Source organism: Amphiura filiformis, chromosome 8 (genome assembly GCF_039555335.1).
Source record: "Amphiura filiformis chromosome 8, Afil_fr2py, whole genome shotgun sequence".
NCBI classification, from domain to species: domain Eukaryota; kingdom Metazoa; phylum Echinodermata; class Ophiuroidea; order Amphilepidida; family Amphiuridae; genus Amphiura; species Amphiura filiformis.
Window position 1 is genome coordinate 32,700,606 of NC_092635.1, and position 18,656 is coordinate 32,719,261.

Consider the following 18,656-nt stretch of genomic DNA (forward strand, 5'->3'; position numbering starts at 1 on the left):
TATTGATTTTCCAACAAGTTTTTCGTAGCAAGGACTGCACTACATTTGACAGTTTCCTAGCCCGTAGGCACTCTTAACTTTTAATCTGTGGACTTGAATGATCAGAGCATACTTGCAAGTAAAGATGGACTATAAGTAGTACTCTTGTATGTCTTAAAAGCGCAGCAATGAAGGATTCCCTTTTCCCCTGAAGTTAGTTTTGGATTTTCTTATTATGGTTTATGAGAACAATCAAATTCCGATATTAAATAATTAATATGTGTGGAATAGTTACGAACATAAATCCATTTTCTGTGACCTTGATAAGGCATAGGAGTAAATGGATTGTAAAATGTAATTACTACTATGGGTTAATTAGTCAGCATAAATCATGACGATAGAGTGGGAGTCGGTCATTGTGTAGGTGTAACTCTGTTGTTTTATGGGATGAGGAAGGAGCTAGTAAGCTTACGTATATAGTAGAATTAAGGATTTCTGATGTTGTGGACCATCAATCTCAACCAATGACACATGGGTTCTTTAATTAAGCTTAAGATATGGGTGAGTACTTTTCAAAGTAAAATCACTGTGTTATTATTTAAAACTTCCAGGTGTGAAATATTGAAAATGATTAAAAAATGAGTGTATTACTAAAATGAGATATTGTCAGGTGTAATAATGTCAGATGATTTTAAGGTTGGATAGATTATTAAACTTCTACACATGGCTGATCTTCAATCATGTAAGTGAGGTCTTGGCAAGTGTTCTCCGTGTCTTGATTGATGGTTATGTGATGCTGTGGTGGTTTTGTCAGAAAGAAAACCATGCAAAATGCATAAATTGAGGTGACCAAAAGCCATCCTGAATTGCAGTTGGTCTCATCCACAGAATTAAAACCAGAGAACCAGGACTCGACCGCTATCTTGATACAGGCATGGAGCAAAAATTGGGGTATCGGTTTCCCTCGGAATGCGCTCGAGGCATTCGTTGTCATGCAAGCGCGTCATGGATGATGGGCGCATTTGATGCGACCAGCACGCGAATACCCCCAATTTTCTCCCCATAGCTGACGGCGTGATTGTACGTGGTGGTATAGGGAGTCCCTGTTCTCCTTCTCTAATTCTGTGGTCTCATCTCAAGTTGAGAGTAACGCATGCCAAGTTGAATTCTCATTGGCAGTTTCAAACCACACATGTCACACAGGACATAAACACATGTGTCCTGTATTACCAAACTTACTGTTACTGCCTCAGACTTAGTACAGGTGATGTGGGTCAGTGGCATAGTGTCATGGGGGTGGGGAACATGGCTCTCAATCAAAGCAAAAAATGGCTGACCCCCACCCAATTAGGCATGGTGCCCCCAATCAAGTGACTCATGACTCCACTGGTGTGGGTAAGTCTCTGGAAACCTTCCTTTCCAGAAGCATCATCTGTCACAATAAAGAAATCGCTTTCATCTTCTTCAATAAAAATTCCTTTTCTTTCCAAACTTTTGCTGTGAGATGACATAAACCAACATGTGAACCCAATACATTCGTTGTTAAGAAGAACAAAATAATGTTCAGAATTATCCATTTCAGAATTACACACAGAGATTAGCTCTAAAGGCCAAAAAAGGAGAGTAATAAGAAATATGGAAAGTGAATGCTACCTGTAGACCTTTTCAGTGATGATACCAATTAATCAATAGTCAGACAATTTAGAGAAGAAAATATGATGTGCACATGTCCAGGACACATGAGAGGTACCTTGTGTTAGTGCACTATATGTAAAGTGTCCATGTCCCAAACAAGTTTCAGATCAAATCTGGAGTAAAAGGTGCAAGATTATGGTAAATTTTGGCTTTTGGAGCTAACCTCGGAGTGTAATTTTGAAATGGATAAATCTGAACGTTTGTTTTTCCTAACATATGAACCTTAGGGGCACGGTGTAGCAGCGGTCTAAGACTTCAACTCATAGTCGTGAGGTAGCTTTAGGTCATGGGTTCAAGTCATGGCATCAAAGTGTTGTGCACTTAAGCAAGGCTCCTCATGCCTATTGCCTCTCCCCAACCAGGTGCACAAATGGGTACCAGCTTTCTTTAATTCCGTGAAGGTAACAGTCTCACTGTGGAGGAGGTTCAGCAATCCCCTGCAGCAGCATTATATGGAGCCTGGCCCAATTGTTTTGAAAGAGAGATGAGCACTCGACCTGTGATCACATGTTCATCCCCTTTATATTTTTATGGTAAATGAGTCCTCTTTTGGTCAAATGCAACCATGCTGGGGCACCTGCTCTCATCATTGCACTTACAATTACATGAAACAATGAGCAAAATGCTGCATATGAATCCCAGCCCCCCCAACACAACACAAAATTTGACAACCATGAGAGTTAACAAATTGCGCGGAAAAGGGGTTATTTTTTTACCAGTAGCAAGGACCTCGAAATTGGCAAAATAGAGGTATTTAATTTACACTGTTTGCGAAATTTGGATAAAAGGGGTACTTGGGAAAATATAGAATTTTATGCCAATATTTAGTGTCATTGATAAGGGGTGTTTGAAATTCTTGTCATTGAAAACCACAAAAAAGGGGTTGTTTTTGGCCAAATTTTGTCCTTGTTTTTCATGAAAAAGGGGGGTAAATTTTATGAAAAATCATTGCAAAGGGGGCTTTTGAAAGATTTGGTAACTCTCATGGTTGTCAACTTTTGTGTTGAGTTGAGGGGGCTGGGATATGAATCCGCCAAGCATTAATCACAAATTTGTGGAATAATATTAAACTATTCAATATTGTTGATGATGATGCTCGCACAAGGAACCAATCAATGTCCTAAAGAGCCTAAGCATGATGTATTTATGAATGAAAGAAAGTTTTAAACCAAATTCTCATGACTTACATATTTACAATGTATTTTTTTATTTACTTGAGATCAAATTAAATTAATTGTTGCCACAAATTAATCTAAGATATTTATTGCACACTGTATTTGTTGCTAATTTGAATGAATTTATACACTTTAGAAAATGTTAATTGGATTTTCAGAGAGCTAGCTGTCTCTTGCTGAATTGAAAGTGCAAAGAACCTAATCCAAATATGGTTAAGATCATTTGCATTCCAATCACTGCTCCCAATTGTAAATATGCTATTTGTAATCGGCGCTAGCATTGCTGAGAGCATTTTGGCATTGCTCAATTATCAAATACGGAACAACCTGAACACAGACCATATGATGAGAGTAATAGCGTTTCTGAAATACACAGACAGACATGTTTTGCATGTTTGGCGTGTGTTTGTGTGTGAAGTGGGTTTGGTGGCAAACCTCATCCTCAGAGCAAATTATTCTGAAAAGGAGTCTTGTCCAAACACTCAAAGAGAGAAAGATGAGTGCTCGCATCTGTGAACGTAACTTGCCAAGACCGGAGGGTTGCCAGAAATGTTCAGCCCAAATTGGGCTATTCCAGTTGAAATCCATACACCCCTTATGGAAGACATGAACTTAATCTCCCACACAGGGGGTGTAGATTTCAAATGGAGTCACCCATGCAGGTAACCCCATTTGAAATCCACACTCTCTGTTCAGGATGATTCAGGTCATTTCTTCCATAGAAGGTGTAGAGATTTCAACTGGAATAGCTCATTGCAGGTTAAGGGAAGGGGTATGAACGTTTGGACAGTATTTATTGTGGGACATTAGTGCACATCAGACATATCGAATTGCATTCTGAATACTGAAGAATGTCCTTCTGATATCAAATAATTTTCATTTTTGAAATTCGCAATTTAATACACATTTTATGGCAAATCATTAAAATTGATATTTTTGATATTTAACAGTACTTGAAGTAAACTTTATAAATCTGATGATTTATACTTAAAGTGTATGTAGGTGGGATGAAAAGCCGACGATCAATTGAAAATTTTGACCTTTAGTATTGAAGATATGGATTTTTTTTTAAAAAAAAAAAAAAAAATTAGGTCTTTTGGGAAAAAAAAATCCATATCTTCAATACGAAAGGTCAAAATTTTCAATTGACCGTCGGCTTTTCCTCCCTGCTACATACACTTTAAAAATATATCATAAGATTTATATAATTTACTTCGAGGACTGTTATATATCAAAAATTTGAAAAATATCAAATTTTTATAATTTGTCATAAAATTTGTATTATATTGTGATTTTCAAAAATGAAAATTATTTGATATCAGAAAGACATGTTTCAGATTCAGAATGCAATCGATAGGTCTGAGGTGCTCTCATGTCCTACAAAAAATACTGTCGAAACGCAATAAACGCTCATTTTAGATCCCTTAAAGAACCAAAAAATCACCCAATTTATTTTTACGTAACCATTGTTTCTTATAGGAGGTTACTGAAAATACCGGGAGCCATTGTCAAAGAGTAACCCAATTGTTTTCTTTACCATTAGTTTCTATGGGACAAGAAACAGTGAAAAATTGTGGGGAAACCTTCAAAAGTCACCCAATTGGGCTACCAAATTGTGGACTTGGCAACCTGCTTACCTAAGTGACAAGTGATAGCATTGAATGATATGTTGTCAGGTGGTACCTGACACAAAGCTTTTATACTTGATTGTGGTAGTGGGTGTACGCAATTAACGTATTAAACAGTAAACCTGTTAAGTCTTTTAGTGTGTTGCTGTACTTTTTACTATCTACCAAAGATAGCTTTCTGCAGCAATCTTTTGATGTAAAAAGGTACTGAAATTTAGACTTGTGGCCAGATTATTACCAGTTAGCTTTTAACTAATGACTTAACACTAAGCATGTTACTTATTGGAAGGCATTATCTATGCTATAGTGCTTGTGAATATGAAAATGGAACATGTAAAACATTGATTTGCCATGATTTTACTCTAAAAAGAAGAATTCAGGTGCAATGTATGATATGCACTGTGTGCTGCCCTGTGTGTTGTTGAGTAATATTTGTATTGATTTTTATATTTAAGTTAATATATATTTTAAATGGACTTAATCGGTGGTATGACATCATAGGGTCACATACCCCCCCCCTCAATCAGTCCCGCATGGTAAATCCGGCCCCTGGTGCAAACGGATGACTCACGATATGCCTCTGGACTAATTTTTTAAAGCTGTATTGGGCTATTCCAGATGTATTCCGCACCCCCCCTATGGAAGACATTTAAAAAAAATACAATTCCAGAGATGTGTCTAGAATTCCAGCAGTCATTTTTAGCAAAGATTCCGGCTGGAGGGTATGGAAGACATTGAGATTAGGTGAAATTCGGGCTGCTAAAATAAACGAAAAAACAAGAGTGGGGATTGTGAAAGGCCATGAAGTGCCTATGGAAGACATTCACATTTCTTAATATTCTGGCTGGAAAATGGTCAAAAATGCTCCAATTCCAGCAGAATCTTCACTTATGATCACCATCTCGATTAACCTATGAAAGACATTTACTTGAATTCTGGCTGGAAACAAAAAATGTTCTAATTCCAGCTGGAACCCTATGGAAGACATTTACATTTACATGAATTCCATTAGCCATATTAGACATATTACCACAATTCCGCAGTGTCTTCCATGGGGTTTTCCTGACATGTGAATTCCGGCTGTCAATTTAGCCCCGAATTCCGGAAGTGTCTTCCATAGGGGGGGTGCGGAATACATCTGGAATAGCCCATTTACTATAGTTAGTGTACCTAATAAGGCCTAAAAAATTGTTTGATTGGTGTAAATTATTTGATTGGCGTAACCCGACCAACCTTAAAAATAGGCCTGACCCTAGACTTTTTTTTATAATGTTTTGCAAAAAAAAAGTAAATTTAAAATGAATTAAAATTAAAATTTTTGTTTAAAATTCCAAAGCCTTTATCATACGCATTTTACAGCTTACCGACCTACCCTATTTTTTTTATATTATGCCAATCAAACAATTTTTTAGGCCTAATTTTCAAATTAACATAAAATGACAAGAATATATGAAGCAGCCATTTAGCTATATGGCATTTTGCATTGGTCTGAACTTCCCATGTTCACAGCATAAAAGTTAGTGTGTTAGTATGATGAAAACGGCATGTAAAGGCATCCATTAACTGTAAGTGGTATTAGGTTCCCCTTGTGGATACATGGTAATTCATCAGCTATTCAATGCTCTTTTCAGTAACAGCATCAAACGCCCTATTTTAGGTACTATTTTAACGCACCAATTACTCTGTGTTCGATTCCGTCATCTAAAAGCATCAAGTGTGTTTTAATGCCTCACAGCATGTGGAAAAAAATTAAAAGTGTTTCGTTAAAAACAAAATCAAAAGTGTGAAACTCGATCATTATATTTGAACAGGATGCTGTTAGGATTTTCTTAAATCTTAATGTGTGACTTAATCGGGTAAGAACATCATAGCTTTGCTCTAACTAGTATATATTGCACACCAAGTATCTGTACATAAAACAAAAGCCATTTTTTAAAGACATTGAAACTAAGTTACAAACAGGCACATACATACATGTAGTACTTGAGATCTTTTCAACTGCGTGGGCAACACCAATGGAGCTGCCCACCTAGATGTAGATAATTTAACTTGTTATTTTAGCGGTGAAGTTAGCTCAATCGATAAGGCGTTCGACTATGGTGAGAGAGATTGCAGGTCCGAACCCTGGCAGTGGTTTAGTTCCATGGTCAAGGAACTTACTGCTAATTGTCTCGATGCAACCCGTATGAAACCTCAAGGAGCTGATCCTGGTTGCGATGGTCATTTGTGGAATGTCTAGGGTGTGCACGCTTAAAGCTGCAAAGTCCCTGTGTTGTTGTTAAATGGTTTATGGAATGATGTGGGGCCATAGTGGTCAGCGACAACAACCTGTAAAGTGTACTGAGGCTTGTGGATCACCATCTAGGCGTTGTGCCTATGCACTATAAATCACTGCGCTTTTTTATTTACCTCCCTGATTACATAACATAGTTGTCGATAGATGGAGAAATTTGTTCTGCATACTTTTATACCTCATTCGGCATGATGCAACTTTAGTTAAGTCTAATGGCCACACAGACCAAAACAAGAAAAAGTGTGCTAAATATACACCCACCCACCCCCACACACAGAATCATATGTAGTACTTAGCTTGGCCAAAAAAGCTTATCATATATATATATATCTGTTTTGCGTATGTTTGTGAGACAATCTTTTTCTTTTTTTGCATTATATTATTTTGTTTTATAAAGGTTAAATGACATCATCATTTTATATCAAGTCCGAGCGACAATAACAGCCTGTTCAAATAATTATCAAAGCATATTTTTCACACAGATTTGTGCTAGTTATAGTTTGATCAGTTCTAAATGGGCTAAACCATTGATCATCAAGTAACACTAGAGTAACTGAACGAACTACGCAACAGGTGCAAATTATGATGTGGAAATATGCAGAACACATCATTATGTTTGTATGTGGGCTTTCCTCTGCATTAAAATAAATCAGGACAATGTAGTTTTCACTTTTTTAGTCCAGATGAGACTGTAGTTAATATTCCCATGATACACCATATGCTGTATTGGGCTATTCCAATTGAAATCCATACACCCCCTATGGAAGACATGGCCTTAATCTTCTACATAGGGAGTGTGAATTTCAAATTGGGTTACCTAAATGAGTGACTCCATTTGAGAGCTACACTCCCTGCGTGGAAGAGTAAGGTTATGTCTTCCATAGGGGGCGTATGGATTTCAACTGGAATTGCCTAATTGTAGCAGTGCAAAGGTTAATTGCGCTAGACATGATATATATAGAAACATGATTTTGCATCTATTACGTATGTAACCAATAACCCATCAACTTTTGTCGAACAAACACACAAAAATGATGTGATGTGTAGATGAAAACAAGCTATGGATAAACAATTTGGGAGAGGATGGTTTAATATCAAGGAACAAATAGTGACAAGAGTCTTTGGTGATGATGACAACGATACAACACATCAAAATCTTTTGGAAGTAGATGATGTTGAGGAAGATAATTCTAATTCAGTTCATGACAGTAGTGGTGTAACACATCAAAATCTGCCGGAAGTAGCTGATGTTAAAGAGGATGCCTCTAAAAATAATGTAATCTGTACAGAAAATGAGCTGGCTGTGAATAAACAATTTACAAGAGGATGGTGGAATATTAAGGTGATTCTTTGGTGATGACAACGATGCAACACAACAAAATCTGCTGGAAGTAGATGATGTTGAGGAGGACATCACTAACTTAGTTCATGGTAACAGCAATGGAACACAACAAAATCTGCAATTAGATGATGTTGATGAAGGCATCTCTAACTCAGTTAATGACAACAGCAGTGAAACAAGTCCAAATCTGTTGGAAGTAGATGATGTTGAAAAAAGTATCTCTAACTTAGTTCATGACAGCGGCAGTGGAACACAACAAAATCTGTTGGAATTAGATGATGTTGAAGAAGATTCGTCTAACTTGGTTCATGACAACAGCAGTGGAACACAACACAATCTGTTGGAAGTAGATGATGTTGAGGAAGATGCCTCTGACTCGGTTCATGACAACAGTAATGGAATACATCAAAATCTGCTGGAAGTAAATGATGTTGAAGAAGACACCTCTAACTTGGTTCATGACAACAGCAGTGGAACACAACAAAATCTGTTGGAAGTAGATGATGTTGAAATAGACACCTGTAAAAATGATGTAATTTGTACAGAAAACAAGCTGGCTGTCAATGAGCAATTTGCAAGAGGATGGTTGAATTTTAAGGAAAAGATTGTGACAGAATTCTTTGGTGATGATAATGATGCAACACAACAAAATCTGTTGGAAGTTGATGGTGTTGAAGAAGACACCTCTAACGTGGTTCATGACAACAGCAGTGAAACAAATCCAAATCTGTTGGAAGTAAATGATGTTGAAAACAGCACCTCTAACTTAGTTCATGACAACAGCAGTGGACCACAACAAAATGTTGAAGAATATGCGTCTAACTCGGTTCATAACAACATCAATGGAATACATCAAAATCTTCTGGAAGTAAATGATGTTGAAGAAGACATCTCTAACTTGGTTCATGACAACAGCAGTGGAACACAACAACATCTGTTAGAAGTAGACAATGTTGAAGAAGATACCTGTAAAAATGATGTAATTTGTACAGAAAACAAGCTGGCTGTCAATGAGCAATTTGCAAGAGGATGGTTGAATTTTAAGGAAAAAATTGTGACAGAATTTTTTCGTGATGACAATGATGAAACACAACAAAATCTGCTGGGAGTAGATGATGTTGAAGAAGACACATCTTACTTAGTTAATGACAGCGGCAGTGGAACACAACAAAATCTGCTTGAAGTAAATGATTGTGAAGGAGATGCCTCTGACTCGGTTCATGACAACAGCAGTGAAACAGATCCAAATCTGTTGGACATAGATGATGTTGAAGAAGATGCGTCTAACTCAGTTCATGACAACAGCAGTGAAACAGATCCAAATCTGTTGGACATAGATGATGTTGAAGAAGATGCGTCTAACTCAGTTCATGACAACAGCAGTGAAACAGATCCAAATCTGTTGGACATAGATGACGTTGAAGAAGGTGCATCTAAGTCAGTTCATGACAACAGCAGTGAAACAGATCCAAATCTGTTGGACATAGATGATGTTGAAGAAGATGCGTCTAACTCAGTTCATGACAACAGCAGTGAAACAGATCAAAATCTATTGGAATTTGATGATGTTGAAAAAGACATCTCTAAATTGGTTCATGACAACAGCAGTGGAACACATGATAATCTGTTGGAAGTAGATGATGTTGGAGGAAACATTTCAAACTTGGTTCATGACAATGGCAGGGGAACACAACAAAATTTGTTAGAAGTAGATAATTTTGAAGAAGATGCCTCGGACTCAGATTATGACAACAGCAGTGAAACAGATCCAAATCTGCTGGATGTAGATGATGTTGAAGAAGATGCGTCTAACTCGGTTCATGACAACAGCAGTGAAACAGATCCAAATCGGTTGGATGTAGATGATGTTGAAGAAGATGTGTCAAACTCGATTCATGACAATAGCAGTAGAACACATCAAAATCTGCTGGAAGTAGATGATGTTGAAGAAGACACCTCTAACAATGATGTAACCTGTACAGAAAATAATCTGGCTTTAAATGAACAATTTGCAAGAGGATGGTTGAATTTTAAGGAAAAAATTGTTACAGAATTCTTTCGTGATGACAATGATGCAACACAACAAAATCTTTTGGAAGTAGATGCTGTTGAAGAAGACACCTCTAACTTAGTTCATGACAATGGCAGTGAAACCAATCCAAATCTGTTGGAAGTAGATGATGACGTTGAAGGACATATATCTTACTTGGTTCATGACAACAGCAGTGGAACAAATGAAAATCTGCTGGCAGTAGATGATGTTGAGGAAAACACATCGAACTTGGTTCATGACAACAGCAGTGGAACACAACAAAATCTGCTAGAAGTAGATGTTGAAAAAGATGCCTCTAAAAATGAGGAGATCTGTACAGAAAACGAACTGGCTGTTAATAAACAATTTGCAAGAGGATTGTGGAATATTAAGGAAAAAATAGTAACAAAATTATTTCATAATGATGATGATGTAACATATGAAAAAAATCTGCTGGAAGTAGATAATTTTGAAGAAGACACCTCTAACTTGGTTCATGACAACAGTAGTGGAGTTCAACCAAATCTGCCAGAAGATGATGATGTTGAAGGAGACTCCCCTAAATTGGTACGATGGTGAATACTTTGACTGTAAAGATTTATGCAAATATTGTTTAAACATTGTTCTAAAAACAGCTCTTTTCAGAGGTACAGGATATGAGACCAGAGCCTATGGAAGATGGTAGCATTTAATCTTTTAGCATTTTCCTTTATTATATACTTGTAACTATATTATGTATTTTATATAGATATTGTTGAAGATGGCACCACTTACTTGGTATAATGGAGAATGCTTTCACAATACAGATTTTTACAAACATTGTTTAGATGTTTTTAAAAACAGTTCTTTCCAGAGCTACAAGAGGTGAGACCAGAGTCTATATGGGAGATAGGAGCATTTGATCTTTTAACATTTTCTTCATTTTATATTTGATACTATATTGTATATTTTATTCAGATAATGTTGAAGAATATACAGCTTATTTGGTATAATAGAGAATGCTTTCAAAATACAGATTGTATGCAAACATTGGTGTTTTTTTGGGTGTTTTTTTAATGGCTCTTTTCAGAGCCACAGGAGATGTGACCAGTGCCCTACGGTAGATTTGATCTCTAAATCATTTCATTCAACATTATACTTGGAACTTGATGCTTGTTATACATATTTTGATCTTTTAATCAAGAAACCTTTTGCTTCTGTTTCATTATCAGGAGGGAGCCGGAGAATGGTACTCGATGGATCGAGAGGTGGAGGTCAAAAATCGTCAAGTCAACGGAACCAAAATCCCTACAGGACACAAAGTGCTTATTGATGCCAGATTTGAACCACCATTCGGTAAGAGACTTTCTTGTTTGTGTAGCATGTTGTTTGTTGAATACAATTCAATTATATTGTTGTCATTCCGTGATACTGATGAATACCAGCTGAATATAAACTGCCTGTATTATAAAACTTGTGAATTACCATATGCAAATCATTGAGCACATGTTAAGTATGCCTTTATACTGCAAAAAAATGATAATGTCACCCTCTATAAAGGGACAGTTTGTAGTTTTCTTATGTTCATCAGTATGACAAAATAGTAATGATACTAAACAAGGCCACAAGATTAAGTGCAGCTAGGTTGTCATTTGATTGCAATGATGTATTGTATGAGCCATTTATAGTTTATCCCTCATTAACTGCCATTTGATGCGGGCATTGATGTCATATCCTTCCTTGTAAAAAAAGTGTATTCTAAAATTGTTCCAATGGTCTTCTCCCAAGTACATGTACAACATAATTTTCAATGTTTTTGCCACTTTTGTTAACAAAAAGGAGCAACTTCACAAAGGTGGTTGCCACCCCAACCATAATCCCATCCCATAGCCTATAAGAGTCATAGCCTTAATCCTAATACTAAACCCAACCTTGAATGTAACTGTAAATCCAATCCGTACCAAAAAACCTAAACCCGATCCTAAATGGTAGGGTGGCAGCAGTAAGTCTTTAAATTCTTGCACCACATCCATGAAACCATCTAATTGTCTTAAAGTAATCCTTGAAGCCAGTCCACCTAGGCATGTGAGCTTGAAAATAATCGTCATAATTGAGTCCTCATGTTGTAACATCTTCCTGGCATAAATCCAAGCAACTCAGTAGCTATCACATTACAAGATCATGCAATCAAATGGCAACCCAATAAAACCTCCCTTATCGTCATGTAACATCACAATTAATTACATCTAAAAGGACATCTCCCTCCCTGGACAAGTATCATTCAACATGACCGCTCACTATGGACCACAATAGCCTCATCCCAATTGCATAGTTCAATAACCTCAATTAAACAATCATAGTGCAAAATTTGACCTCATGTTGGAGAGTATGAGTTTTTGTACTCAAATTTTCAAAGGTCATTCAATGTATGTGCAAATGTATTGGGGTTAAAGAACTGTGCCGTGATAGATGAGCATGTTGTGGATCCTAGTGACTACCGCAGGGAAATTATTTGATTGAGAACCCGATTTCAATTGGTGTTCTTCAAGTGCGTCAGGCGTCCCAATTTAATAGATTGAATATGTGTCCTTGGCCTTGATGGCGGTAACAAGTATAGAGTTAAGATAGACATTAGCAAAAGTACGGAGAACCATTGGATGCATAATTATACATCAGCAGAGGAAATGAATTACGATAACAAAACACTGTCCATTATTTGGGCCATTTATAATGATGTATAAATTGTATCCAATTGTTATTGTTTGGTCTGTATGAAGGGAACAGCAGTGTGGTTGCTTAATTATATTTAATTATAATATCCATATTTAGAACCCATTTTCTAACGTCCAAGTTCAAGGATAATTAGAACCTTCCACTTAAATGTCCTTAGACATATTCTATAAACTATACATGTACATACTTCCTGTTATATTAACTTTTTGTCAAAAGGTAAGATTATGTACAGGTTGCTTACTGTAAGAACAATTTAATGTGAAATCCAAATTGTTGAATATGAAAACTTGACTTAAAAGTTCATTTTTAGTTGAACTTTGTAGTTTAATTACACTTACTATAAATATTCGGTGTAATTACATGCAATGCTTTACCCACCACAATGTTCTTGCTAAGATGTGCTTCAATGGTACAGCAATTACTTTGAGGCTTCACCACTTTTGCAATTTTCCCACAATGCATCACAAATGACCCACAATGCATTGCAGTCTCACAAAGGATAATACCATTTAAGTGATTCCTGAAAGCATTTGCAAAAGAAATGGAGACTATGTCATTCAAGGTGTTTTTTAGCACCTCGTATCCCCTTGCTTTTTACTCCCTCCTATTTTAAATATGTGTCACCATCAGCTGGGTTTCTACTTCTCTCACAGAGTTAGAGAAGAAGAACCGGGACTCCCTATACCGCCAGATACAATCACGCCATCAGCCATGGGGAGAAAATTGGGGGTATTCGGGTCCTTGCCGACGGTGCACAGAGACGAACGAAAACAATAATTCTGCATCTCATCTTTAGCGTCTTGCAATCGACGCGTTTCACTATGATGCATGTCAAATTACGCTTAGTATGCGATGTCGCGCTTGCATGACATTGTGATGACAGAACGCCTCGACAGCATTCTGAGAAAAACCGAATACCCCCAATTTTGCTCCATGCCTGTAACAAGATGGCGGTCGAGTCACAGTTCTCCTTCTCTAATTCTGTGACTTCTCTGTAAAAGGCAGGTAATTCACTCCCGTGTATTTAGTGGGGAGATAAGTATGGAAAAACTTTTTTGTGGCAATCAAGCTACTTAAGGTCAGATTTGGATCAGATATATTGAAGCTTATTGACTTCCGGTGTCACCCACTAAATCATCACCCGTACTGTTTCTACTGTGAACATCACTGCGCATCGTCCACTAAAAACCACCTTAAGGTGGTTGGCAGTGAGGTTACCCCACATTATGTGACATCACCCTGTGTTTCTACTGGGTCCGTTACCTCATATTACCTTGCATTAACCAACATTATCCACCAATCCTTTGCTCAGTACATCAGTTGTGGATGAAGAGATTGTCATTGCACATGATGGACTCAGGCCCGTAACTAGGGGGTGAGAGGGTGGAGGTTTTATGCCTTTTCAGTCAAAAAAGGTCAAAATTTAGAAAAAAAAGTCCACTTTTTTTACAAAAAGATCCACTTTTTCAACATCCGCCCCAGTCCACTTTTTCAAAACCAGCCCCCCTCCCATGAAATCCTGGTTATGGGCCTGGCTGGGCGTGTGCATATTGATGATTTAGCAGCAATGATGACAACATAGTCTTGGTTTCTTTTGCAAATGCTTTCAGGAATTACCAAAAAAGGTTGAATTCTTGTTATTTACTGATCACGTTTGCAATTTCCCATGCATATCGCACTGCAATTTCCTTGTATGCATTCCTTTTGTTGCTTTTTAAGTTGTTTTTTGAAATGACCAGTGCATTTTATGATTATGTTTTCTATTTTCGTTTTCTTATTGTAGTTATTGAGTTTGAAAATAATTTTGTTACCTGCGGGGAAATGCAAGTAATGAGAAATAATGAACGAATGAGTTAATTGGTATTTTACTCTAGCGAAGAGATTCAAAACAAAAGGCTAATTATGTGAAATTTTCCCTTTGTTTATGTACAAAATGCCTTACGATACAACAAGGCGGTGGTAGCGCAGATGAAAAAGGTAGATACTTAAACCAAATTTCAAGTATTCTACACCTGTTTTTATGTGTTACCATGGTAACTGAATAATTGATCATTCCTAGCATGAACCTTTTATCATGTATTTTAATTTTAATTTTCTCCTATGTTATGTTTTATCTGGTTTTTGATGGGATTTTATCATTTCATTTTGAACCAACCAACCTTTTGCTCCAGTCTTGCATTACTAAAATGTAATAAAATTTGTATCTGGTGGATATGTATGATCTTCTGTTGGCTCCAGTTGTGGGAATATTAAAAACAACGAATGCATATATTTGGTAGCTGCCCTATGTTTTTTAAACTATAAGCTAAGAGACAGATTAGAATTGCATTGCCAAGGATGTTCGTACAATATATTTCTTGATGAGGTAACATGATTACCCAATGAACAGCGGTATACCAGGCAACATTTACGAAAAGGCATAATGTGCAATTTTGATGCTAATTCGGCCAGTTGAATCTGCTCTATACAGATTATATACACTGCAAGTTCTGGTCAATATTGTCCAAGAATTGGGAGGTTTTTAAAGATTCATTAGATTCAAAAGGCAGCTATTTCATGTTGCATTCAAAATGATTGATTAATGTAATGTGTGTACACAATCAGTCTACTCTATATTAAATGCTGTTATTTTGAGATTGTTTTTCAAATTGTTGGCGGACGGAATGTAGACAGTAATATGACAGGTGTAAAACATATTAGCGATGGTTTTAATTATACAATCCTACGATATAAATGACAGAAAAATACCTCAAAATAACAGCTTACAAAGTAATGATACTGATTTCATTATTACATATTTTGAGGAGGATGTATAGCCTTTGTTATCAATATCTATATTTTCAAAAAATATCATTATACTTAACTCCAAAATGGAACAAACTGACAAACAAAATTCAATACAGCAACTAGAACATTCCACAGCTTCTGTCTGTGCAATGCTGTCAATTTCAGTATTTTATTTTTATTTATTTAAATCCCTGCTAGGAAAATTCCAACATGTTGGTTTTACTATATTCGCAGTTCATTTACTCAACATTGTAAGTGGACAGCCAAATGCATCGTTAAAGGAAAGACAATTTTGCAATATTTGTAGGACATTTGTAAGGATTCACCTCAGATGAATATATTTTTAAACATATTCAACAAGTACACTAAAAAGTACCTTTTGTATATCAGCATTTTAAAAATAGGACCTTTCCCAAAAACATATTATTCATTCGGTTTTAGGGAGAAAATTGTAAGAGAGAAATGGGGATGCATTCGGCAATCCTGCAAATACCGTAGAATTCCGTCTAGAAGCATATATGCCTCTAAACGAGGTTTTTTTTTAATGAAAGATATGAAAGGCCAATACCCTTCTCAAAAACATTGCAATAGATTGGTCTTACAAATATACATGTTTGTACAGCCGCCTTTATCAGTAATATAGTTGTTCAAACTCCAAATAACGTTTTTGTTGAGAGTGTCTGCCTCTTGTCTCTTGTGTCAAAAAACCTCATTTAGAGGCATATATATGCTTGTAGACGGAATTTTACGGTATTTTAGAGGTTCTTATGCCTTGGTGGCTACACTTAAAATAATATTGAATAAGGATTGGTAACCTCTCAAGCAATATTATTCTGACTGACATGTTTGATCTTGGGGTTTAAGTTCCCTAATCCTAAGGTTCCCTTGTCCTAAGGTTCCCTAGTCCTAATGTCCACTAGTCCTAAGGTCCGCTAGTCCTAAGGTCCGCTAGTCCTAAGGTCTGCTAGTCCTAAGGTTCGCTAACTAACCTGAATCGTAACCTAAAACTAACTCTAACCCTAACTCTAATCCTAACTTCAGGTCTAGCAACCCCTTTCAGACTAGTAAACCTTATTTTTGGAATAATGACCTTATTTTCGGACTAGTGAAGCTTAGGACTAGTGAAGCTTAGGAATAGGGAACCTTAGAACTCTCAAGTGAGAAGTCCTCGATCTTGGTATGGAAAATATGATGTTGGTAACACAGTGTGGTGGATCCTCAAATGGGCAAGTTCTTGATAAAAGTGAACTTTCCATTCAGAGATAAGTCAACAGAAGATTATAGTTGGATTAATATAACTTATGTCATGTCCATAATAATAATAATAACAATAATAATGGTAATTTAGTCAAAGACTTGCTTAAATCTAGGTACCTACAATTTCCTGCTTGCATAAATTTCAATGAACTTGTGGTTCAGACTGAGCAGACCACTGGCGCAGAAAAAATGTTTTTAAAATGCAAATAATATGGATTTAAACAGTAGTGGGTCAGTAAATTGGATCATATTATGCAGTCACTCTTAATTAGCAAAGGTTGAATATTATGACAATCAACACAGTAACAAGTTGCTGTAAGAGAGGCTAAACAAGGGGATTCTGTACTTGGTATGTGATGCTGTGAGAAACATTACATACTGAAATGTCATGCATGGGGACCAAAAATGCTCTACTTTTCAAAATCAAAAGTCAGACATTATAATGATGATGTGTAACTAAAAGCATGTGCGTTACATAGGCATGCATGTACATATGGCATTTGTTATCAGCATAGTGCATATCAAACTAATGAAGCACGATTGATGGCAAAACAATCGGAGGCTCACTCTTTTCTCCTTAGTGGGTTACATGGAAACATGGCAGGGTTACTTTCAAACATGGCAGAGTTGACATTCTCCTACTTTAACCTCTTTGGTATAGATGAATGGTTTTCATACGATACTTCCATACAAATTGCAACAACCTAATACCAATATTTTGTATTATTATACCCTTATTACCTCGTTCTTCAGTTACATTCAGAGAACAATGTTTCATTATATGCCAAAACAACCAAATTTCTCAGGGAACACTTAATTGAAAGATACATACTTGGTACTAGTTTGAGCAAGCATCTTACCTATTCTGATCAGATTAAATAGTTCATATAATATTTAGGTGCAACAAATCACAATCTGCAGTTAAGACTTAAACATCAGACTTCATGGGTTCATCAGGGATGCATGTCTGGTTCATGGATCATTAACAGAATTACAGGATTCTAATAAGTAGTGGAAGAAATAATATCAATAATAGCTGCTCGTTGATACTTATTTGACACTACATGTCGAAGGCTCAGTGCAACAAAGACCCATATCCATTAGCTCCCCTGGGTAATTTTATGTATAAATACAATTGTGCTTATGAATAATATTACTCGGGGGAGCTATGGAAATGAGTGCTACACTGAGCCCTCAATGTGATGTAATCAAATGAAATATTTATATGCCGTATGACGGCTGCCTTCTGATATTTTTATCATTATCATAATGCTTCAATCTCAATAGTGGGCAGCATTAAAGTTTGTTCGGTTTATATAAGCTGTGTACTGATATAGATTGGCATGCACGCAGTTGAGTGCAATGCTTACGCTAGTTGTGCGTTGCGTAATGAGTGACTGGCACACGCTTATGGCTTATGTGAATTTACACGAGCGTGATACGGCCTTGATTGATGCGCGCAGTAACAAAAGCCGAATAATTTCCGCCTTATATAAGCCGAACAAACTTTAGTTTCCTGACTTTCATGACTTTGGGGTTTTGGGTTTTATTTTTCAATTTTTTTTATTGCTCAGTTTGTTTTCATTTATTATGGAGAATCTAATGAAAAGACTGAAGTATGGGTTTAAAAGTTTTGATAGATCCTGGTTGGTTGCCCATTCTGCACGTTACATCATCCTGCTTTACAATGTAATATGCATTAACTCCATGAGAACTACCTGCCTATTGGTCAAAAAGAAGTTTTCATTATCAATTG

At 36.5% G+C, this 18,656-nt stretch overlaps 1 protein-coding gene across 1 annotated transcript in view; it reads left to right on the top strand.

Annotated features, from left to right (window-relative positions):
* The window catches only part of LOC140158965 (protein unc-13 homolog B-like), a 144,519-nt gene extending 133,049 nt beyond the window's left edge, over positions 1-11,470 (top strand). The window contains exon 5 of the mRNA XM_072182264.1: positions 11,356-11,470. The gene's annotated coding sequence lies outside the window, so the exon portion shown is untranslated. The remainder of the gene's footprint in view (positions 1-11,355) is intronic.
* Positions 11,471-18,656: the final 7,186 nt, after the last annotated feature.